This window comes from Nipponia nippon, unplaced genomic scaffold, assembly GCF_047370975.1.
Source record: "Nipponia nippon isolate SJK-2023a ecotype South Korea unplaced genomic scaffold, ASM4737097v1 scaffold_4, whole genome shotgun sequence".
Taxonomy (NCBI): Eukaryota; Metazoa; Chordata; class Aves; order Pelecaniformes; family Threskiornithidae; genus Nipponia; species Nipponia nippon.
Window position 1 is genome coordinate 12,742,912 of NW_028262358.1, and position 24,373 is coordinate 12,767,284.

Genomic DNA, 24,373 nt, shown 5'->3' on the forward strand with positions numbered 1-24,373 from the left:
AGAACTGGGCAACCTTTTATTCACATTAACAACTACAAGCAAAGTCTCATAACTTCCAGCCCAGCTCGTTAGTCCATGCTGGCTGTGTACACTGTACTTCAGCAATAGTTTAATTCAGGCACAGCACAGGACTTTTTCTAAAGTAACTTCATTTGTTTGTCGTGTTTCAGAGGAACACGTATGCACTGGGCATGTTGTTTCTATCTCGTAAGAGAGGGCATATGTGTCAGGTGGACACATATACCAGGGAAATACAATACTACTGGAATATAGAGTGTTTGAGGTGATAGGTAGTTTCAGTTCTTGTTAACTCTGTTGGATACATTTTCCCAGTGATCATCTTCTGGATAAAAATTTCAGCTTGGAAGCTGTCACACAGACAAGAGAAAAGGGCCTGTAATGAGAATGACTGCAAATGGAGCGCATTTTTCTGTATCTCTAGCCTGCAGATAAGGATCCAGTTTCCCAGTTGCCTCTTCTGTCTTTCCTCATCCTAACTGCTGCTCCAATAAGAAATCAACGTCTTTTTCTATCAGATTGCTTCCAGGATCTTGGTTGTGCAACTCATTTTGAGCAGGAAAGAATCCGTGGCTTTGTGTGCCTAGGTATAGGAATAAAACACACCTTCCCCTCACAAAAATTTCCTGCTGGAATTAAGAAAAACTGCAGATCAACCTGCATGCCTATTTGCCTCTGTGAACAAAACCAGCGTCAACAGTGGGCTCTCTTGCTTTGGTTCCAGGTGATTCAGCAATTTCCTCATCTAACATATGGGGAAAAAACCTCAAACATCATAACTTACCCCTTAGAGATCATACACCCAGTCATTTGCATGCCTGAATCTTCAGAAATTAAAATGAGAAGCTATATGATAAGTTATCATATTGGCACTTCCCAAAACAGCTACCATATTGCAGGTTTGACACGTGTACTAGCAGCAGACAGGTAAAAATATGTAGGCATCAAGTCACTTTTCTACCCTCTTCAGAGATTAAAGCAAATGTGTTTCCATATGTACACTCACACACACAGAGAAATATTTATATGGACACATATTTGTGCATGTAGTCCTCGTCATACATCTCCTTTTAAACCTTCCTTAAATAAAGTATCCTTTTGCACCTCTCTTATATTAGACTTGAAAGAAAAAAAGGTAAATTGCACAAAGGTTTGTAATATATAAACAATTCAAATTTTCTCCATGAAGTTGCGTATGATGTATTATTTAGTTTGCTAAATATAGAGACAATCATCTCTTTCACCAGTTGTCTTTTGATACAGTTTTCAGTGATCCATCCAAACTGATAATAGGCATAATATTCTTCCATCGCTTTTAAAAAGCTCAGGGCACAGTTCACAGAATTCACTGGGACACCCAGACTTCCCCTCTGGCCTTTATACGTTTGACTCCGAGTCAGCACAGAAATGAAGCAAACGCTCAGCATTATGTGAATTCAATCTAAACAGGTATTTAAGTGCTATGAAGACCCAGACCCTTAACAAATTCCTTAGATACGGCCTTAGGCAGAGTTTCACATAACCATATGGGCTGTTTTCCCCGTATCACAGGGAAACTTTGGTGAGTCGAAGTTTTCTTCAGTTTCTGTCTTTCCTTACTGTCCCCCCAGCCTGTTTGTCAGCAGTATTTTTGCACTATGCTTGTGACAGTGGTTGAAAATTGCTGTAAAGTACAGCAGGGCGGTTATTTTACCTGTCAATCAAACTTGTGACATTTTTGGTATGGTAAGCTGGAGGAGATAGCAGTATCTGCTCTGGTCTATTCACCTTTCTCCTAAGTCCTGCATTTCCTCTGACATTTTGGTTTCAGTCACTTCTTTCTAACATTTTGCTCTATGCAAAATTTTATTTTTTACTAAAACACCCTCAACTTAAACCTGTCAGGGTGGAATAGCTCACAGGAACTTCTGTGGGAACTTCAGCACAATTTTTTCACATGGCCATTCTCCTCTCTTGGCGCAAACAAGCTCTCCCAGGTACACATCAGACAGAAGGACACATCACTTGATCCTGGAGTCTTGTCTGCAGAGAAGAGTGAAAGAATGAAAGTATCCAGACTTGAAGACACATAAGTCACAGAGGTAGTGTTTCCAAATCTTTCCATTTCCAAAGCAGTTGGGGTTTGCAAAAATCATCCCAGAAGATATCTTTTTAAAACACATTTTCGCTCCTGATCAGTTCTGCACAGTCCAGCTGATGAAGTGTTTTACTCTGCATGAGTCATGCATGTTTAAGGAGATGCCCTCCAAACCCATGCAAGATATGTGGCCTTGCTGTGTTGCCCCCAGTCACAAGCAGAAGGCAAAACTGGGAGAGAAAAGTGTTTTAGCACTCATCTCTAGAGAGAATGTTTTACAGAAAATAGTAAACTGTAAGAAGTAAAACACACCCTAAATCATTATTTTAGCAGTTAACTGGCACAAGACAAAACAATAGGAGATGTGAGTATTGCCGAGTTTTAGATAGCCACATAATTAACCAGAGCAGTGAGAACAGCAGTTAGTCCATCTAGTCTGTAATGAGAAACAATAAAAAAGAATCTAGCGAAAAAAAACTGGGAACCAGAGTTGTTTTTTTAAATGAGTTTCTACAAGGAACATTTAGCTTATAAAGAGAGATAAATTATAGGTATGCACTTAATGTGCGTTTATAGTTTAGCCCCTAGGAGACAGAAGGAAGAAAAATTATCTCTGCTTTTTTTTCCATCTTTCCATCTAAGCTGCCTTAGAATGAACAGTTGGGGCTGGTTGTCCATAATTCACTAGGAAGTGGCTGTACAGAAAACCTTCTCAACAACTGCAGGTCTGCCACAGGTGCCACAGCCAAAGCTGCCCAATGAAGGAAAACACCAGGATCCCTGTGGTAGAGTCAGTGCCTGAGTGAGAGGCAGTGGGAAGGAAAACCATGACCAATTAGCAAGGCCTAAAGTATTTTCACAGTGAGGCCCTTGGTTTTGTCCAAATCTGATAGAAATTCCAGAGGAACTCCATCTTTATGTTTTGGCTGTTTAGCCATGTGCCTAGGGTAGTGCCTATGCACTAAAGATGAGCACAGCTGCTATGGTTGGCCTGTACACCCCAGCATAACAGATGTTTTGCTTTTGCATGGTTGCAGGGCTGGTAGCTAAATCTGCACACAAAGGGGCATGCGAGTGCATCAGTGCCATTTTCGTAAGCTGCCCATGACACCCCTGTCTATGCTTCACCTGGGTAACACACTCCACAGCCAGACTGGCGCGGGGAGCAAGGCATTTCCAAAATGCTGTGCCCTGGAGATGGGGCAGCATTGTCAGTGTCTTTGCTCTGTATCCACCTCCTGTCCCACTGGCTCTGGGTGGACTCCTTGTGCTGTGCCTCCCTCCAGATCAAAACCTAGTACCGGGGAAGCCAGAGAAAGCCTTGTTGTCTCAACCCTACACCAAAGCTTGCACCACCTCCCAGCAGCTGCCACCAGCTTGACTTGCTCTGCACTTCCTTCACACTGAGCTCTTAACACTTCTCCCCAGCTCCCTCTTGCTTCAGCACTGATGTGCTCCCTCACTCAGGGCCAAGCACAGTGGATGGTGAGCTGACACTGTTCCCACCTGCACCTGGGTTGTGCAGCTGCCCCCAGGTAACCAAAGGGCTTGTTTTATTTACCTGGTCAGGACTTGGGGGAGGAAGAGAGGTCATTGTTGGGGAGAACAGGCACCTAACTACACTGTCAGCAGGTACAGAGGTAGCATATGCTGTTGACTGCTGGCTGCATTAAAGAAATAAAACTCAAAACAGATCATTAATATGAACTCTCTCTGCCAGAGAAAACAAAGCCACTGTCCTAATAAAGCCCAGAAACAAGGGGAAGACTGCATCCACAGCATGCTGTTGGACCATGCATGAACCAGAAGAGCAAACAGGATCAACTTTGTATGCAGAGGGAGGGTGCCTGGATGGTGGGAATCCAAAAGGCGGAGGCAATGCAGATGGGACAGTGCATGGGGCTTATGCAAAAACACTCTGAGGCTGCATACATTATATTCTCTGTACACGTGGGCTACGTAAGAGCTTCCTGTGACTATTAAGCAGAAATCATGGCATATCCTGAAGCGACCAGTCCCCAGATGGACAACTGAGTCCAGTTGTCTGCTCCCACTTACATCACACACCTGAGAGTCACAGACATCTCCCAGGGGATCTCCACCACTGTTTCCTATTGGAGATGCCACAAGCCCTGGGAAGCCGTAGCCTCTTTTAGGTCTGGATTACCCCACTACCAGCCTATTTGGGGAAGACAGGGCCTAGTTTCATGTCATAAATGGCATGGTTCCCCAAAGGCTTTTCTCATCTGAAAATGCTTGTCCTGCCTAGCAGTGTGCGTGAGACCAAGCGTCTGTCTTTTCTGATGTCTCACAGGGTCTGATCTTACAGTGCGGTCTTTCTCACTGGTGCCATGATAAAGACTGCTCTATCCCTGTCCATCTCATTTCACAAAATTTCAAGGGACTTGGTATCTGTGAGACCACTGTCAAATTTGGCTAAGATTGGTCAAGAGACTCAAGTGCTCTGAGGTGCAACTGACTGACAAGCAATATGATCACATGTGCCTTGTGTCCTAGGAAACCATCTAAACCCCAGCTTGTTAAAGCACTGCCTCCAAAATGCATAGGCTGCATCAGGAGCAGTCCAGAGACTCCTTTGTCTGCAACAACTCATCAGTACCCCCTCAGCCTGATTTTCAACAATCAAAAATCAGCCAGCTTCAGGTTTCAAGTCAGCAGAGAGTGGCTGTTCAGGCTTACAGTGTTGCTCCAAACATTGTAATGCTGAAGGCACGTTCTTAAAATCTGTTGTGTTGCAGAGAGGTATAAAACAAGCCACTGAGCTGAGGCTCTTCTTGGCCACAGAAGGAGATTTGCAGATATTAGTGTTAGTAAGCCTGGTGTTACCATGCACTGGAGCCAGAGCTGTCATTTCTCTGAGGGACAAGCCTGGGGCAATGTGGCAGGAAACATGTCCCATACCCTGTGCTATACTGTGGAAAGGAGTCACAAGGACAGGCTGTATCTGACAGAGATGACTTCTCATGGGGCCATTTTGAGACCAAAGCACCAATAAATGGCTCTTCACTGCAATCCAGGGCCCCAGCACCTCTCCCATGCCACAGCCCCATGCAAGAAGGACCACAGGACAGCTGTTTGTAGGGCCCTGCAAGAAGAGAGGGGCCATGCCATTGCACTCTATGTAGATGGAGCATGGCTAAAACAGTAGGGACTCAAATATTCAAAGCCTGCATGCAAAGGCTGCAAAACTCATGGGGATGGTCAAGCTCTTGCTGGTTTTGTGGATGGACATGGTCATGAATCCTACAAGTTTGCTGAATTGTAGCTGAAGGCTGTATCACCTCTGACGGAGCAACACATTTGTTCTTACTCACCATCTTTAGAATGTGCAACTGAGAAAGTGAAGGTTATCTACACTGATGCTGCAAACAGAATTTACTCTGAGCTATTAATTATGCCACAGGGATGTGCATGTCACTGCAGGCACTTGAAAAATAAGTGGGCAGATATTGATTTAGGAGCCTTCTGTAAGGCTTCTGGGTTTTTTGCACTTTTGAAGCTGAGGGGCAGGTATGCACACAAACAGCAGTATATTTAACTTACTGCTGATTATATAATCACATAAACACACCAGTTCTACAGCTACATGTATAAATTGGGCCCCTGTCCAGAGCTAAGATTCATGGTTCCATATATATCTTGCTCACGGGCATCTTTATAGAGGCAAAAGTTTGTATACAGAAAGACGGAAAGTAAGTTGGGAAAATCAGGGTGTAATCACTGTGGGGCAGCAGGAAGTTAATTTTGGTGCTGCAGATAGAAAATCTGATGTATAAATGTATTTTAATGTACATGTTAGGCTTAGTGTCAGAGTGATATAGCTAATTTCAAATTCTAACTTCCAAATGTATTAAAGTCTGCGAAGTTTTAAAGCAGAAAGAAATAGACAAGTTGTTTGTTCTAGAATATAACAACTGTAACGTGGAGATCTGTGTCAACTTAAAGAACACGAACAACATATTTTAATGCAAAACATGAAGGAGAAATGGGATACTTGTGAGGATAGTGAGAATATTCCAAGTATTTCTCATTTCTAGAGTAATCCTATCCTACAGCTCTTTCCTGGCCCTATAGAATAAAAGTGTAATGAGAGCTGTGTACCTAACCCCTTTTGACTTTTCTTAAACCCCAGTCCAAATGCCTTAACCACTAATATTTTCGCAGGCCTGCTGATCTGAATAAGAATTTAAAACTTTAAATCATAGAATCATAGAATTGTTGAGGTTGGAAAGGACCTCTGAGATCATCGAGTCCAACCTATTAACCTAACTGCCTGGTCTACCTCTAATCCATGTCCCTAAGCACCACATCCACATGTTTTTTGCGTACTTCCAGGGACTGTGATTGTACCACTTCCCTGGGCAGTCTGTTCCAATGCCTAATCACTCTCTCCGTGAAGAAATTTTTCATAATATCTAATCTAAATCTCCCCTGGCACAACTTGAGGCCATTTCCTCTAGTCCTATCACTTGCTACTTGGGAGAAGAGACCGACTCCCCCACCTTGCTACAACCTCCTTTCAGGTAGTTGTAGAGAGCAATAAGGTCTCCCCTCAGCCTCCTCTTCTCCAGACTAAACAACCTCAGCCGCTTCTTGTAAGACTTGTGCTCTAGACCCTTCACCAACTCGTTGCCCTTCTTTGGACACGCTCTAGCACCTCAATGTCCTTCTTGTAGTGAGGGGCCCAAAACCGAACACGGTATTGGAGGTGTGGCCTTGCCAGTGCTGAGTACAGGGGCACTATCACCTCCCTGGTCCTGCTGGCCACACTATTCCTGATACAAGCCAGGATGCCATTGGCCCTCTTGGCCACCTGAGCACACTGCTGGCTCATGTTCAGGCAGCCGTCAGCCAACACCCCCAGGTCCTTTTCCGCCATACAGCTCTCCAGCCACTCTTCCCAAGCCTGTAGCATTGCAGGGGAACATAATCTTCACTTGAGTGAAGACAATGAAATAGAACCCAAATCTGGTTACATTGTTGTGACACTAATATAATTCCTTTGGGGGGAGGGGATTAGAGTCTTTTATTGCCCTGATTTTATATGTTTGTGCAAAATACATCATCAGTTTAGCTGAAGACATCTGGACTCTCCCTGTTAAATGAATAAAGGCTTTTTTTTTATGCAGAGGATTCTCAAAGGAAATAAGAAGTTCACTAGTGGGTGAATAAAACATGGAATAAATTTGAAATACTCAAGAGGGAAAGAAAAGCACTGCATAAAATTAAAAAAAAAAAAAAAGACGTGAAGTTCTTGATAAAGAAAAATAACACAATGTAACACATGTCAAAGGCTATGCAGCCATGAGTAATGACAAAAGGTGATATTAAACATTGCAGAACCCTGATTAGTTTTGTAATAGTGCCTAACTCTCTGAATGTACAACTTCAAAAAGAACATTTAAATGTCCTTCTCTAAGCAGCTTACCAGAGCCCCACTTTTTAAATCTTTATTATTGTTTCTTGCTAATTTGTTTTTACCAGATTCCTACTATCTCCTGTGCACTCTGGTTATGAGGTGTTAAAAGGATTAGGAACCCATGGATTTCAAATGCAGTTGATCTTTTCTACACATTCTTGTCTAGCTTCATTGTTAACTTAAAATAAACTCAAAACCGAATAACATAGGTTATCCTTTGCAAAACACTTGGGGAGAATATGCAGGCTAATAGCTCTGTCTACTGTTGCTGACTCGCAGCTACTCTAGGGTGGATAAAAAAGAAATCAGAGGTATGGCAGATTCACCACTTCAGCAAAAATGCTGCCCTCATATCAGGATTATTTTGAGATCATGATGCCCACAAGCACTAGTCAGTTGCTTGACCAAGAATGTCAGAAAGCAAAATAATCTCATTCCTGAAGAATAAAATTTAAATCCCAGATGCCCTTATTCTAAAGCGTGAGCCACTTGCGCATCTCCAATTGCTGTGATCCCATGATCTCGAAGAAGCAGTTCCACTAGGTCCAGGTTTTTATACTTGGCCTCATAGCAAAGGAGACCATTTCCCATAGTGCACTGCAACAACTTTCTTGGTGCACATGTGAATCTAAGGGCTGCTCCGTGTCTCTCTGTACCTGGCTCTTGCAGCCTGTGTGCTGGGCTTCTGTCACCGTGGACTCAATGGGATACTGACCCTCGACAGAACAACCGCACAGTACTGATGTAGACCTTTGAAATTTTCTACTGGTTAATGAATCTGTAAAATCAGGCTTGCAAAAGTGGTATTGGATTTATGACACACACCATCTTCACAATCCCATCGGTCCACAGACTGCTGGTCCATTTGGTCCCCACCAAAAAGATCCAGGCCTGGCATACATGAAATACGAGGAGCAGTGGAGGGCAATGGACTGGATTAATCTGGAAAAGAAGAAGCCAAAGGGACATCTAATGCCGGCCTACAGTTTGGGTGGCAAGTACCAAGATAACAGAGCCAAACTCCCTTCAGCAGGTCCAGGTGGTGTAACAAAGGCAATGGCCACAATTGCAACTTGGGTTGCTCAGGCTGGGCATTGGAAAAACTTTTTCCCAGCATGGTGGTACATCCCCAGTCATTGGCGAGATGGGGGATCACCAGCCTTGGAGGGTTTCAAAACTCACATAGGCAAAGCCACAGCTGCCCTGATCTAGCACTTGGTGAGAATCCTGCTCCAAGCAGGTCCCCTCTGACCAGCATTTCTGTGAGTCTGTAACTCTGTGAAAAACTGTCTCTTTTTCTATTCCACAAATAGCATCTGTATCACTTTCTACAAAACTGCCTAACACCATGTATTGGGTTTACATGGCAAGGTTTTGATAGCGAAGGGGGCAGCTTTTGTGAGAAGATGCCAGAAGCTGCCCCCATGTCAGACAGAGCCACTTCCAGCCCACTCCAAGATGGACCCACTGCTGGCCAAAGCTGAGCCAATCAGCTATGGTGGTAGCGCCTCTATGATAACATATTTTTAAAAGGGTAAAAAACGTTGAACAACAGCAGCTAGGAGAGAGGAGTGAGAAAATGTGAGAGAAACAGCCCTGCAGACACCAACGTCAGTGAAGAAGGAGGGGGAGGAGGTGCTCCAGGCATCGAAGTAGAGATTCCCCTGCATCCCACGGTGAAGACCATGGTGATGCAGGTTGTTCCCCTGCAGCCCACGGAGGTCCACGGTGGAGCAGATATCCACCTGCAGCCCATGGCAGACTCCATGCCGGAGCAGGTGGTATGCCCTGAAGGAAGCTGTGACCCTGTGGAGAGCCCACACTGGAGCAGACTTCTGGCAGGAACTGTGGCCTGTGGAGAAGAGCCCATGCAGGAGCAGGTTTTCTGGCAGGACCTTTGACCCTGCTGGGGATGCACACTGGAGAAGTCTGTTCTTGAAGGACTGCACCCCGTGGAAAGGACCCATGCAGGAGCAGTTCGTGAAGAATTGCAGCCCCTGGGAAGGACCCACGTTGGAAAAGGTTGTGAAGGACTGTATCCCATGGGTTACACACTGGAGCAGGGAACCCCATGCTGGAGCAAGGGAAAAGCATGAGGAGGAAAGAAAGGCAGAGACAAAGAGTTATGAACTGACCGCAACCCCCATTCCCCATCCCCCTGCACTGCTCAGAGGGTGGAGGTAGTCGGGAGTGAAGTTGAGCCTGGGAAGAAGGGAGGAGTAGAGGTAAGGTGGTTTTAGGTTTGTTCTTATTTCTCATTATCTTACTCCGCTTAACTGGCAATAAATTAAATTAATTTTCCCCAAGTTGAGTCTGTTTTACCTGTGACGGTAACTGGTAAGTGATCTCGCTGTCCTTATCTTGACCCATGAGCTTTTCATCCCTGTCCTATTTTCTCCCCCTGTCCTGTTGAGGAGGGGGAGTGATAGAGCGGCTTGGTGGGCACCTGGAAGCCAGCCAAGGTCAACCCACCACACACCATTTCTCTCAAATCATCTAAGCAATGATCAGCATTCAGTTTAATTTACAATTTATTTCTTTGATGGCCAAGCCAGTGTGAACCAGGTTTTAACCTGGCCCAACTCATGCTACTTTCCCATCTTGCAATTTACTGTTCCCTTAGTTGCATCTGTACAACTGGTCTTGGGCAATTCCTTGCCTGCAAACAAGCTGGAGGCAGATGAAAGCACCTTTAGCACTAGAGAAAATGTCACACACTGTACCCTCAGAACAGATATCCCCAGCCTGAGCTTCTCTTGAAAGTTGCTGCTTTTCTTTTCAGTTCTGAAGAAGGGTTTGTGCACCCCAGACTGGTCTGTTTCTTCTGAGAACGTTAGCTAGTCTGATAGAATATATTTCCTTTCCCTATAAAAATTGATTTACTCTCTTCAACAGCCTCTTCCTATGACTCTAAAGGCTTGTCCATTCTAGAATATCTTCAACATGTTAACCAACAGCTCATAGACAAAAAAAATAGCATGGAGTTGCAATAACCTTCCAGTTTGATCAAAGAGCAGGAAGAATTAGTTTTTTCCTTTCCATCTAAAGGCTATATGATTGAATCTGACAACTTCTTGCTGAATTGAAGCATGTCACTTCAGAAGACATCTGATCCAAGATTTCAAGTGATGGAGACCTTCCCCATTCCTAAGAAAGTCACTGCAATACCTAGTTATCCACCTCAAAACCAAAAAATGCTAATTTCTTGCACTCTCCTGAGTTGAGCAGACTCATACTGCAAAATGTTTCCCACATCTGTAAGCTTCTACAGCCCCCAGATTTTGAAAGTGAAGGCAAAACCAATTTTTCATTAGCTGAACTAAAGTCTCTCAACTATTGTCTTTTTGAACTGCATGTAGCCATGTGGCTAGGACTTTTCACATCGGGGCAACATATTACATTTCCTGGCTCTCACCTTTCTTGTCTGCTGAGATTAATGTACAGATAAGAAAAGAGGTGAGGAGGGAATCTGAAAGCACGTTTTTCTGTGTGACTTCTGGGGATAATCCCTGAGAGCCTTTAGCACAGTCTAGAGCAGGAGAAAGCAGAGCTGCTTTCATCATGGCAGTGCGGGGTGGCATAAGCAGAGAGTTTGCCATTTAATAAGAATTAATTCCATTATTAATTAGCACATAAATCCCTTAAAAGTTTTATTATTTCATCAATAATTCACCCAGTTTCCATAGACTCAGATTCTCTGTTTCACTGTGGGATTGCAGACTCCCTCCCTCTCTCTCCCGCACTCTCATTCATTCATTTCTTCCCTCCTTTCTTTCTTTCCTTCTCCTGTCCCTCTCCCTGAAATTTGCTTCTCATGGTTGGTTCAGTTGCCCTCCGCAAGTAGTCACTGACTGTTTGTCAAAAAGATGACAATTGAGCTTTTTTTCTGAAATTGGTTTGGAAACACTTCATCACATTCATAAACATTTTGGGCAGAGAGGAATAGCAACAGCACACAAACTTGAGCAGTACACATACAAATGGAAAAAGATGGGTAATGTTGATCGGGATGGAGCAAAGGGGATTGAGAGAGAAAGGCAGAGAACTACAAGAACTACATCTTTGACAAAATAGTTGTAATTTGCTAAGCAGAGGAAGACTTGCACAGCCAAATGAAGCTTTTAAATGGATGGATGGGATTGAAAGGGCACATACTGGAAACAAAGAGATCCGGGCCAAATAAGACTTGCAGAGCTCTGCGTTAAGGGTACCTGTGTGTTCACAGCTCCCACCCCAAAGTTTCATTGGATGCAGAAACACTAGGACAATACTCATCACTTGGAAAAGGCTGAAAGAGATTATGGGATGAAGCAAAAGTTTGCAAGGGGTCGCTATAGATGTGTAGCCTGGAAAAAAAAGATGGCAGCAGTACCACCTGCTTTGGGAAACCCTTCAGCAATTCTGCAGATTGTGAACAGGCCTTCATTCTAAAGGAGTAAGTGGAGCATATATTATAGGTGAGTTGGTAGCAAACAATACATTGGGAAGATACATTTTGGGAGATTACTGGAAAATGGAAGGAAAGAATAGCTTGATTAGTGCTTTAAGGTTGTGTTGAACATTTGATCTACCCAACAGTCTGACCTCTGTGGGACCAAGACAGTAGAGCAGGAGTTTTGAGACAGGTGAGCTTTCAAGAGGTTCCAATTCAAAGCAGAGAGAGAGAACTTCACTTATCCACAGACTGGGGCTCTGGGAAGGATCCCCTTGCTCTAGGGCAGAAACACCTTTATCATGTTGGTGTCCTCTTCCTCTAGAAGTCATAGGGATAGACAAATAGGCTGTCCTCATGACTCTCAGTCTGGGACAAGAGTCTCCTGACCCTGTCAAACTTGCACAGATATATTCAAGAAGAAAAAACAAATATTCTGCTAATTCCAAGGGTAGAAATTCTGGAAAGGTATATTTCTATTCTTTGATAGGCTCAGTGGGCTGAGAATAAAATTGTAATGGCAGTTAACATATCTGGGATGTGTGCAGGGAGGTCACAGCTTAGGAAGCCCTCACCAGCCTGCAAGACAAGGAATGGTAGCAAGGATGTCAGTAGTGTCCAGGGGGAAATCTGGGCTTGGCTCACGTTCTGCACCAGCCACTCAGGAGCAACACCTGCACATCCAAGGGCTGTGGAATACCAGATTTAAAAAGGTATCAAGATGCCAAAAGTAAAATCCCTAATAAGGTGGCAGGTAGGTTTAAGCTTGAAGCTTTAGGCTTCACAGACACTGTCCATGTCTATGCAACGTTATACACTACAGGTAGGCAAATGCTATCCCTGCTTGCCCAAGGTGCATCATCAATGGGCACAGGGAAAATTCATGTTTGTCTGCACCAGCCTGAGCAGCTCTTGGTCCTCAGGGAGATGCCTGCCCTGTTTCCAGACCTGGGACTCCTCAGCTGATGGCCCAAAGGTCCTGCTGTGGCTTGCAAAGCCCTGTCATCTTCTATCAAACAGAGCACAGCATTTCACCCAGCCTCCTTAATGCAGAGGGGATGTCCCCTCCGCATGGAGCAGACAAGCTGTGCCTTGGTCTAGTGAAACTGGAGTGTATCTATCTTTGAAAAGTATATCTGCTCTGACTCCAAGGAGGTGGCTCTTCAAGGGGCTGTGCTTAGCTAGCACAGAGACCCAGCTCTAATGATTCACTCACACAGTTTTTCTTTGCCTCCTGCTTAGTTAACCAGAGCAGCAGCAGCATCTGCCCATGAAGTGTGTACAGACCGTCTGGCTTTGGGAGCATACCGCGCTGTGAAGAAAGGGGACTCAGGATGAAAAAACCCAGCTGCATATAGCTCAGAGAATCCATCACTATTTTTCCCTGACTTTGGCCTGCTGCAGACAGGAGATTTCTTGTTAAAATTCTGACCTGACAAAGTCACTTTAAGCGTTGTTTATCAAAAGGGATTTTTTTCTGGGGGAATTTATTTTGCAGTGACAGGAAGATGCCATTGCATGCCCAGCCAAATTCATCTGGAAAGGCTCGTTTGCTATAAACCAAAGTATCTTTTTTTTCTTACCATAGACAGAAAAGTCTGTTCCAGAAGCAAACTGGAGCTTTTTCTCTCTTTTGCACTACAGCTACTGTCCTGACAGCCATGCTTAAGCTCATTAGCCAGACACTCTGAATTTAAGGGCAGAAAGAAAAGCCAGAAAAGTCAGAAGCGTCAGTAAAATCCATTTTTAGGGATCACCAACAAATCAAAGATCAAAATTCAGCTCATGGATTCAGGAGAGGTGCATGTGGAAATTTGCCTTCCTGTCCTGTTAAAGCATTTTTGTCATTCTTACAGGAAGGATAAGATTTGGTAGATATAGATCTCTCTTAAAGAATTGTTTTTAATGTATGAACTTTATACATTTAGGGGATTTAGGGAGATGCATAAAGTAGCATCATTTCCAGATTCCCTCATTTGTGCTCTGCATGTGCATGTGTGTATATGTGAATATATATCTATATGTGTGCGTGCATGCTGTTATCAACTGCTGTCCTCCAAGATAAGTGAGCAAGGACCAGTAGCAATACAAGACTCCAGGCAGGGTTCATATGAAGGGCTGCTGTACTGGAAGAAGCACCTTATGCTCAACACAGCAGGTTGGGATTGGTTTTCCCCATGAGATGTTTCACAGTGAGGGCGTATTTCCCAGGGGACTTCTGCAGCCATCCACAACTTCACTGCACAGCACAGGGCATGTAGGTAAAAGTCCTATCAGAAGCTTAGCTTCCAGCACCATCATTTTGAAATCTGCCCATGCTCAAGGGAAAATGTGCACTGAGGAAGCTGGAGTCAGCCTTTTTGGTAGTCAGCAAAGAGCATTTTTCTGGAAATGTTTTGGTGCAGAAGATGTGGTGCAGAGCCCCAGATGACAGACTAGTTGTGCTTCTCTGTTCAACCTTCACCTTGCCCCAGTGACCGTGTAAAGCTGGCGTGAAAACAGACCCAGAACTGTTGTATGCAACTTCCATTGACAAGTTAATGGTACTCATAGGTAGTTTGCAATGCTCTATAAGAAGGAGGTGTCCTCTGAGCATTTTTTTAGAGGAAAGTGAGTTTTAAAGGGAGATATGCTCATCAACAGGGCATGCATATGCACATATAGCCATATATCTAAGATGGACAGGGTTGTATACTTAATGTCAATATACAGGGCTGCCTCTGCTGACTGGCATCAGCTTGCCAGGTGTGGGAAAGTGGCTGCTGCCTGAGATTATTGGGAGTTAACTGCTTGCTTGATACAGAACATAGCTACAATTAATAGAAGTTGGAGGTCTTTTTATGGAGAAAGAAATGGTCCAGGAGTTCTATGTGTCCCAGAAGAGACAGGTGAGGATGTGGTGGAGCCTCTGGCACTGCATGGCTCTTCTTTGGAGAGTGCTGAGCCAAGGGTACTGACAGTTGCTTTGTACTGTTGATTTATTCAGGACCCCTTCACAGATGGCTGCAAGCATGGGAGAGTGGGAGGTCCAGGAGGACGTTTAGGAGGAAATGCTCAGTGTGCAAGGAGAAACGTAAGCATAAGCCAGATTTTCATGGGACTTCGGGCCAGTAAAGGGTGGCAGACTCTCCTGATAGACACATAGGCTATACAGAGACACAGTTTCACCCTGTTACTGAAAATCTTTGCAAGAGAAACTTTATGAAAATGAAAAACCTTACCCATAAATTAATCAAACCAAAGTAACAAGGTGGAAGAGACCAAGTTGAACATTGGTAAAGTCAACTGAAAGCCATACGTTGTATTGTAGCATTTATGTGGCACCTGTGATAGTATTATGGGGCTGTTCAGCCACCTCTGAAGAGATGACATTTCTTTTATTTATCAGTATAGCAGAGCTTCCTCTACACAGGTTGCAGATTAGACATGTCCCTTCCTTCAGCCATGGCACACATAGAAAAACTGAAGTTAAATTGTCCATGCTTTTTCTTCCAGATGTGTGAAAGAAATTATAGTAACATACCAAAGTGACATTCAACCTGCTGCCCAGACAAAGGCTTAGAATTGAAGTCCCCACGAGCTTTTCAAAGGTGTTTTCTTGTTTAGTTTCCCAAGAGCTCACAATGCTTTTAAGGCACAACAGCCCTGAGAGCTGCTGGGACAGTACTTGTGCAGAGACAGTGAAGAGGAAACACGGTGCTATGGCCTCCAAAAAACCATCTTTCCCATCAGCAGCTCATCATCTTCCTCCTCAAGAGGTATCCAGTTCAGGCAGCTGCATATACCACACAATGGCTCACAATTCAGACAACCCCGCATCCAAAGGTACTGAGATACAGTTCAGCATGACAGCTGGCTGCACTGAATAGACTAGAAGATTACCTCAGCAGGATGTTTTTGTACCTTTTGAAATACAGAGTTCCCTTCAAGGACAAGCAGCAGGTATTTAATGGTAAATCATATGTCAGAGACAACCTGCAAGCGAAGCACACAATAGATAAAGGATGACCCTATCCATTTATCAGGATGTCTGCTCTCTCCCAGAGGAGACCAGGAAATCTGGGTTGGTTTTTTTTTTTCACTCTTTCTTTTCTCTACTATCCTGCTTAGGTTTTTTTCTTCCCTTTTTTTCAGCTCTACTGCACGCAGGAGTGACAAGGCTTAAGAAAAGCTGGCTTTAGGGATATTTCTGGTCATCAGGACAGTGAGTTGATGTTGCAGAAGGCAAAACATTTGTTATATTTTCTCTGAGGCCTTCAAAAAAGCAGCAGCTCTCTGTTGCCAGTGGCAGAATTGTAACCTGACAGTGCAGGTGCCAGCAAAGTCTGGCAGGGAGCTGAGAACTTCAACAAAGTCTTAGCTGGTCTGGTATGTGCAGGGCATAATCATCCCTGGGAAAGAACCACTAAAACCAGACCAAATTTCAGTTTTGATGAACCACAGATTTGCAGGCAGTAAACACACTACCCAAAAGTTCTCAACCAGCACTGACTGTAATAAGTTTTCTTTTCCTTAAACATCTTGGGTTTTTTAGATAGAGCATCAAGGAAACTCACCCTATGACAGTGTTCCTGCTGTGAGTATAAATGTCCTTCTCATTACCCAAATGACAAGAAGTGTCAGAAATCGTGCTGTCACTCAGTAAGCCACAGAAATGCATTTACACTTAATTTCTTTTTGTTCACTTCTCAGATTGAAGTTCAGAATCCCTACAAACTCTTATCTTGATTATCACTGGCTGTGAGCCAAAGCACACTTTGCTTAGCTTTCCATAAAATGCAAATCATGAGCAATCCAACAGCTTTCTGAAGTATCTTGCATGAAAGGAAGATGGATCTACAGGCTGAGAAGAGGGAGCAAACCTGTGATCCTCTCTGAAGCACCTCAACCAGCTCTAAAATCTGTTTACTTTGTTAAGGTGGAAATAAGGCTGACTTCAAGGAACAGCTCAAGCAAGTTCAGCAGGGACTACATAGTTTTTAGAGATTCCCCAGCCAAGGTAAAATCTTGGTACTGTTCAAGGAAAATATAGCATGCTGGATTCAATAGGCTGAGAGATGTGAGGCTACTGCAGCTCCGCACCCCCAGGTCCAAACAGTAGTGAGCCTAAAAATGTTTTCCCAGTGGGCACATGCACACAGAGCACGTTTATATAGCACATATATATGTATATACATGGCCGGCCACACAGGTCACAGACAGACATTCACATCAGCACAAAGAGCACCAACAGCCTCATCTCAATCCCTTCTCTAGCTGAGCAGGATAAAGGTCCCCTAGTGAGAATATATATGCACATATATACAAGGTGAATCCTCCAGTATCCAGGCTTAGACACCCAGTCTGCCCAGTAGCTGTCCCTAGATCCCAGTCTCCCCAGTTGCTGGCACCTGGGGCCATATGAGCTCCCGAGCCCGCAGCCCTGTTCCAGCTACTGGTACAAACCATCACACACATGCAGCTGGCCAGGACACCCTTGGTCCCACAGCCAACCCTGCTGTGCTCTTGCCCCTAGAGACACACAGGTGCTTTCACACCCAGAGCTGGCCCTCAGAGACCCACACACACACCCTTGTTCCAGGCCACATCACCTGCTCGCTAGCTGGTTTGGCTTGATGTCGGCTAGCAATCACACACTTACATACCCGCACTCTCTCCAGTCACGCTCCGACCCGTGGTCAGTGCCAGTCGCTGCACTCACACCCCCATACACACAAGTGCACACAGAAAACAGAGTCTGTCACCCAGGTTAGAAAGCAATTTAATAAGAAAATAGGACAGATTGCACTGACTGGGTGCAGAGCACAGCCAGGCAAGTGTACTGACCAGCAAACTGTTTACACGACTGGCCTTTTTATCCCCTTATCCCTCTATTTTCCCATTGTTTTTCCTCCCCAAATCACCTAAACACCCCCTTTCCCCTTTTCCTCCCTTTCGTTCCCCCCCTAAGAATACCATAATAAGTCCTGTGCACTTCCAAAACCCTCTTCCCTTGCATCCCATAATGTGCCCCACACCCTAGGCAGTGGCCCCCTCTTAGTGTGAAAGGTGATCTGGAGAGCTGTTCCCAATGACTCACGGTGATGGGTTTCACCCCTGGACAGTAGAAAAAGACACTTCAGCCCTTGGGGATTTTCTGGCATCCTGCAATGCAGTTGGGACCAACCACCTGTTTGGAACAGTGTTGCAGCGCATCTCTCCAGTGCTCCCCAGGCTTGCACCCCTTGTGCTGAAATGGTAAAAGGTGTGCACTCCCTCACCACATCATGGGCACCACAGCACCTCACCTATCGCCAGGTTGCACAGCAGGCTCACGAGCAGTGCTGGCAGGATTAGCCCATCTCTCCTGACCTATGAAGTTCACACAGCTGGCCCTATTTAGGATAATACTTCCTAAAGGGAGATGAATATGTCTGTCCTGCTTAGAGTCAGGTGTTGCAAATACCAGACTCAAGCATCCCATATGGCATCTATTCCCATCTTCCTACACCCTAAATTGTATGTGCCACTGGGTCTCACTGCATTGATTTCCTCTGCAAAACCACCCAGGTAACTTCACCTACTTATAAACCAGTTGTATCACAGTCCAGGATGTCTGTTGCTTTTATTCCAGGAATTTGTGGTGCTTTTGCCTCACCTGCATGAAGGGGACCTAGCAGTGGGGTTTCTGTGGCAGACACATTGCTATTTCTCTGGCTGCAGAATTATAAAGGTGCTTTTCATACCCTGAGTGCTTCAGTGCTGTTGGGTCACGCAATACTGAAGAACAATTGTGCAGTCACAGGGGAAGAGCAAAGCTGATCAGATAGCCTGAAAAAAGAAAATTGCAGGCTTCATTTTCAAAGAATGACTGTTTCATCCTTAGTATTCCTTATTCTTAGGTTTGATGTTAATATTTGATGTTCAGTTACTTCTCCCAACAAAAGCTCTCCAAAAAAATCCCAATCTTGCTCTCTTCTCCCTTACTAAATTTCACTGGAGATAAAACATATCTCCTCTGTGGAGTTTGCTTCTCTGGCACAGAATTTTTTGGGTTTGTTTTTAAAAGGAGCTGAACAATGATTTTGTTGGATTAACTGGTTTCTCATAATAAAAGCCTTGAGTAGCTCTAATTGTATACTTGGCTTTGTTTACAACAATTATATCAGCTTCTCTTTTCTCTGTAATTTATTTCCCAGTGTTGTTATCTAGCACATGCTTATGTAATTTTTTTTTCCAAATGGGCTGATTGTTCCCCAAATGCCTGAAGCTGTTGCTGTGCTAATTCCTTGACTCAGGTTGCTGTGTCCTGTACTGCTGTCCTTCTCACATCCTTCAGCAAAAAAACGGAGAAGCAGAGGTGTACCTTCTTCCAGAGATCTGAGTGGCAGGTTGGATGCAGAGGATAGATTTCCCAGATTTTGTGCGATACAGAAGCAATAGCCTGTTTTTTTCTGTTGAGATAAAAACTTTTCTCAAACTCTGACAGAGGGTTTCCATGAGTAGAAACCACTGGATACAACTTTGTGTTTCTGTTAAAAGACCAACATTGTGGCATTGCTTTTAGCCTAGAAAAATGTCTAGAAATATGAAAGCAACACTGGTCTCTTTATCTTGGTATTTCCCTTTTCTGGTATATTCACATTGATGAGTTAAGCTTGAATATCTGGGTGTTATTTGAATGCGTAGTTAAATATATGATATAGTGTCTATAGAGAGAGGGACATCTGTAGATACAGATACTTAAATATATGATGTATTTTTTGGAAGAGGGGAGGAATGAGAATGAAGACATTTTACTTTCATTTTCCAATCATTAGAAAACCATAAGCCCGTATTTTAAGCCTAGTGGTCTGGAGAGTGTCAGTTTGACTAGAAGAATTAAATTTGATGTGTGTATTTCTGTCCCAAAGTTCAGGACCCTAGGAACACTGCAGGTCTGAGCTCTGAATCCTTGTGCAATAGGTGTCTTAACAGCACAAATAGCTATTAAAGACTGGCACAGGAGTAGGGAAAAAAAATCTCTAAGAATCAAGCAGTGGACAACCTTCAACAGTCCAGGCCAAAACTAGTATCTCAGTATTCAGCTTACTTGAATTTCTGTGTTTTCTCATGTCTTCAGTACCCTCCCTTCATTCCCTCCTCGATGTCATGCTTTTCTCCTGGTCACTTGTTTTCTTTTCCTTGCATTTGATTTTGTGAACACTGAAGTCAGCGTAAAGCCTCACGCTGGCTGAGATGTCCTTGGACCTCTGTATGCAGGCTGTGCGTGTACACCTCGCTCCTCCCAGAGACCCTGCTCCAGGTGCCCTGGATGGTGGCTCTTGGAGCAGATCTGTCCCACCTGCCTTGTCTTGACACTGGCCACACATAACTACAGGATTCAGGTCTTGAGTTGACCTTGGGTGTTTTTAATAACATGAAAAGAATAACCTTAAGCAACAGTCTGGTTTCAGTAACTGATCCCCTGAAGAGCACATTCAGCAGGCACTCTCATACATCCCACTTTCCCAGGCCTTAGAAAAGAAATTGCCCCTCCTTCAAACTCCAGGTGCCTTTGCAGTCCCCCAAAACATAGCAGCTGTTGAGCATGGCCACATGAACAACACCTGAGGTACACAGTTTCTCTTCACTTTTTTTTTCTACAAAGTTTTTCACATTTGGTTTGAAAACTTGCCAGATCTTGAACACAAAAGCCATAGGATGCTGAAGAGCTTTCAGCACATTCGGTGCTTTTCTTTCTGAAACCAAAATTGTCCTGTGGTGCCTTTGGCTAGTCCAGTGCCAAAGTGGGTCTGCCTCTCCATCCCCGTGGGGAAATCCTAGCTCTCCTTATCAAACATAATGTTCCTGATATCTTGTCCTATCCAAGAAGACACAAAGAACAATTAATGGCCCTTCTATGGAGAAAGAGCGGCTTTTTTATGAATGTAAGGCTTTTACCATATCCCTCTTCAGTCTTCTCTTTTCTAAACTGAACCACCCCTGTGCAATTCTTGCACAGATCATTGTTCTCTAAGACACTAAATCAGCATAGCACCTTGATACCTCCCTGCAATTTCACAAAATGCTCCTCACCAATTTTCAGTTCTGTAATAAATGCAACAGGTGGTATTTGAAAGCAAGTATTTCTCCTTATCTTTGTTCCATGCCCTGTGATCACCAGATCCAGGTGTTCATCCAGCCCAGAAGAGCCTAAACAAGCAAGAACTAGGTTGAAGAGTCTCATCTCCTGCACAACCCAGAGCCTCATTCTGCTAGATACAACTATCACCCACACCTCAGACTAAAATGTGCTGCAAGACAGCTCCTGGCCTTGTGGAGATGGAAACGGGAGAAATGGGATGTAATTCACACCAGATGGTTGGGGACTGATGAAACTCTGACAATCATTAAGGAGCTGAAGATAGTCTAAGGCAATTGGGAAAACAACTGATGTTCCTCTGGGGCATTGAATCCTCTTCCAAACCTGGTTCTGCTTATGCCACGTATCTCCTCTTTCACTTCCAGCAGAACATCTTTTTACCTGATGAAGTCCAGGACCTCCTCCCACAAAGCCTTGGAGATCATGAGCTGCCACAAAACTTTAAACTGGAGATAGGTGGTTCATGGGGAAAGCTCAGAGGAAGCTCCCTGTGACTCCTGCCTTTTGAGATAACAACCTTGTGTGTTTAAACACTTCCAGACTTCCTACATAATTAGTTCATTTTCTCATGCAGACAGATGCATGTGATTGCAGATGATGCACAGACTCATGTCACAGTATATTGGAGAACAAGACAAACTTGAAGCTGAATTTGTAGTCCTAGGTGAAAATACCAGTCTGGAAAATGGATGAGGGACTGCACTGCTTTTCTCTCCTCAGCTTGGTAGCACAGTTCTGCCTGTGAACCAAAGGATTCAGTACATGAAAAAGTCCCAGAATTGTAGTTGAGCAAGCCGATGTTGCTGTGAAAGGTGCTTACATGTAGAGATTGTCCCAAAAGTGTCAATACCAGCCTGAACTCTCATGGTAGAAAAAAAAAAAGAAGTACAAATAATCACTCATGTTCTGGAGAAAATGATAGGCAATAAAAATACTTCCAGGGTTCACAGCACACTATAAAAACTGACAGATAAAAAAATACACGCTATTAATCTGTCAAGCAGCTCATGTTACAGCAGGGAGAAAACATCAAGCACAGGAGCTAGTACCTCCAGTACTTTGGGAGAAATGGCAAACACAAACAGCAGAAACTTCAATTATCGTGCAGCTTGTATGAAATTTGTGTGACTTTGTCAGCCACACTAAACACAGGAAAGGACTGAGTGAGCAAAGCTGGGCAGAGGGATTGCAGCTTAATTCAGCTCCAAGATGTGTCTGAGCCTTAAGATATTTCTGTAGGTTTACTCTTTGCCTACAAAACTCCTGTGAACAAGTAATCCAGCAGTATTTCCTGCTTTTAGCTTTCCTGGAAAGGCTGCAATCATAATAATAGAAATTTCCATGTCAGAAGGAAACCCGAAAGTAGTGAAGTATGCAAACAGGGGAAAAGAACAGTAATTCATAGATTTATTTTTAAGTTCAGGAGTTCATTCTGACTTTTTTTGTAACAATTTTAAATATTTCCAATTCATCTGATCTCAAAAATCATATGATATCAGAAATACTGTAATCTAAGAGGAAAAAAATCTGGATGGTTTTAAAGGAAAAACTATTCAATTACTATGTTTTGTCAGCCTGGCCACAGTCACATTGTTAGCTGGGGAGCAGGGCAGGGGTGGTGTGTGGCTTTTTTCTTTCTCAGCCAGGCTGGGAGGTGATCAGAGGGGAACCTTTGGGGGCAGTTGGGGTCCCCCATGCACACACTCAGAGCTCTGAGCTCAGATCTCAAGGGAGCACCCCCAATAACAGATTCCAGGAGGACAGCAGAGCAATTTAAAAGCTGGTACCTCTAATTAGCAAGCACGTATTTCCCTGTAAGGCAGAGGGGCTCGAGGCTCTCCTAGTTCACACAGACATGCTGGCTGTTCTTATTTGGATACCCACTTCTCATGTAAGCCCCAGCCTGCTGATCTTAGCTTCAACCCTGTGCCTCAAAGCTCTTGCACTCAAAGGATTTAGTTTCAGTATCAGGCTGGGAAGGACTTGTTTAGCTGTTCAGGGCTGAACGTACTGAGGAGAGAGAAGAGGAACCGAAATGAAGATTGGGAAGGACACAAGCTCACCCATCAGCTGCAAAAGATGCCCCTTCAGCCTCTGTAGTGCTCACAAGGCAGAGGGTTTTCATCCTTCATTGCTGGAAACTATCTTTACTCCTTGCCGTTGTGTTTAACCTTCATCCTCTCTAGCTCCCCTGCCAACCTCATATCCACAAGGGAAGAGCATGTCCTTCATACAATCCTCTTTCTAGAAGACACTCTGCAATTTCACTTCATTGCTAGTTTCTGTTCTGTTATTTATCTCTCACTGCTGATGCATTCATATGGCCAAGGCAACATGCAAACAGAGCAGCATTAACCTTCTCTCCTCTCTGCATGGTGCACACGCCTAGGTGCAAATCACCATGCTTTGCACTGAGCAGAGGAGTGACAATGCTGAAGAGCAGAACTCACTGGCTCTGTCTTACACACTGCAACATAGATGATCATAAGAAGGGAAAATAAATTGAAGTTGGCCTTTTCCAGTCAAAGTGACTGCTTGAAGCAGGGCTCTGTTTTACTTTTGTCTTTCACCTTCCGCTTGACCAAGAGAGACTTGCAATCTTCAGAACAAAGGCTAACCCTTTGCAAGGCACTGCAGTAAGGAGCCCCCTTTTTAAGTAAGCTCTGGAAAAATTGCTCACCTCTTCAGCCAACAGATGAGAAGCAGGCATCCAGCCCCCAGAAAGTTGCAACATGCAATTTCATCCACAACATCCTAAAAGCCAAGGACAGCAGAGAAACACTGGAGAGGAGCACCAAGACCACTGAATGATCCAATTTGACTGCTATGTGAATGACTGCTCTGCTGATATCAGTGACTCTTGCACAGCACGTGCCTCCCATGGTACCTAAACACTATTATGAGACTGGACAGCCCACCTTGTCAAGATCTGATGCTGTTTTATGCTGCCCTGACAGCTTCCTGGCTTTGACTTCTTTCTATTTTCATTTTAGAGCATGTCCACATTAATAACAGTAGCTGAGATGTGTGTTCTCATTATGAATGAAAATCTGCTCTCCAGAAAACTCATCAAGCAACACATTCTTGCCTGAAGCAGCATTTTAATGGAAGAAAAGCTTCATGTGCATGTTACTAAATATCATCTCCTTACAGTTGCACACTGTTTCCATTAATAGACATTCGTAACACTCATCCATGCTGATAAATGTCATTTTTCACTATAATGAGAAAGTAGGGACATTTTCAATAGGTGTTGGTCTATTTCATATGCCTATAAAATAC

At 44.0% G+C, this 24,373-nt stretch overlaps 1 long non-coding RNA gene across 1 annotated transcript in view; it reads right to left on the reverse strand.

Moving 5' to 3' along the window:
- LOC148053115 (uncharacterized) overlaps positions 1 to 23,903 on the reverse strand; it is a 73,654-nt gene extending 49,751 nt beyond the window's left edge. Inside the window, exons 1-2 of the long non-coding RNA XR_015708422.1 lie at positions 23,772 to 23,903; positions 18,693 to 18,777 (exon numbers count right to left, since the gene is read on the reverse strand). This is a non-coding gene — a long non-coding RNA (uncharacterized LOC148053115). The remainder of the gene's footprint in view (positions 1 to 18,692; positions 18,778 to 23,771) is intronic.
- Positions 23,904 to 24,373: the final 470 nt, after the last annotated feature.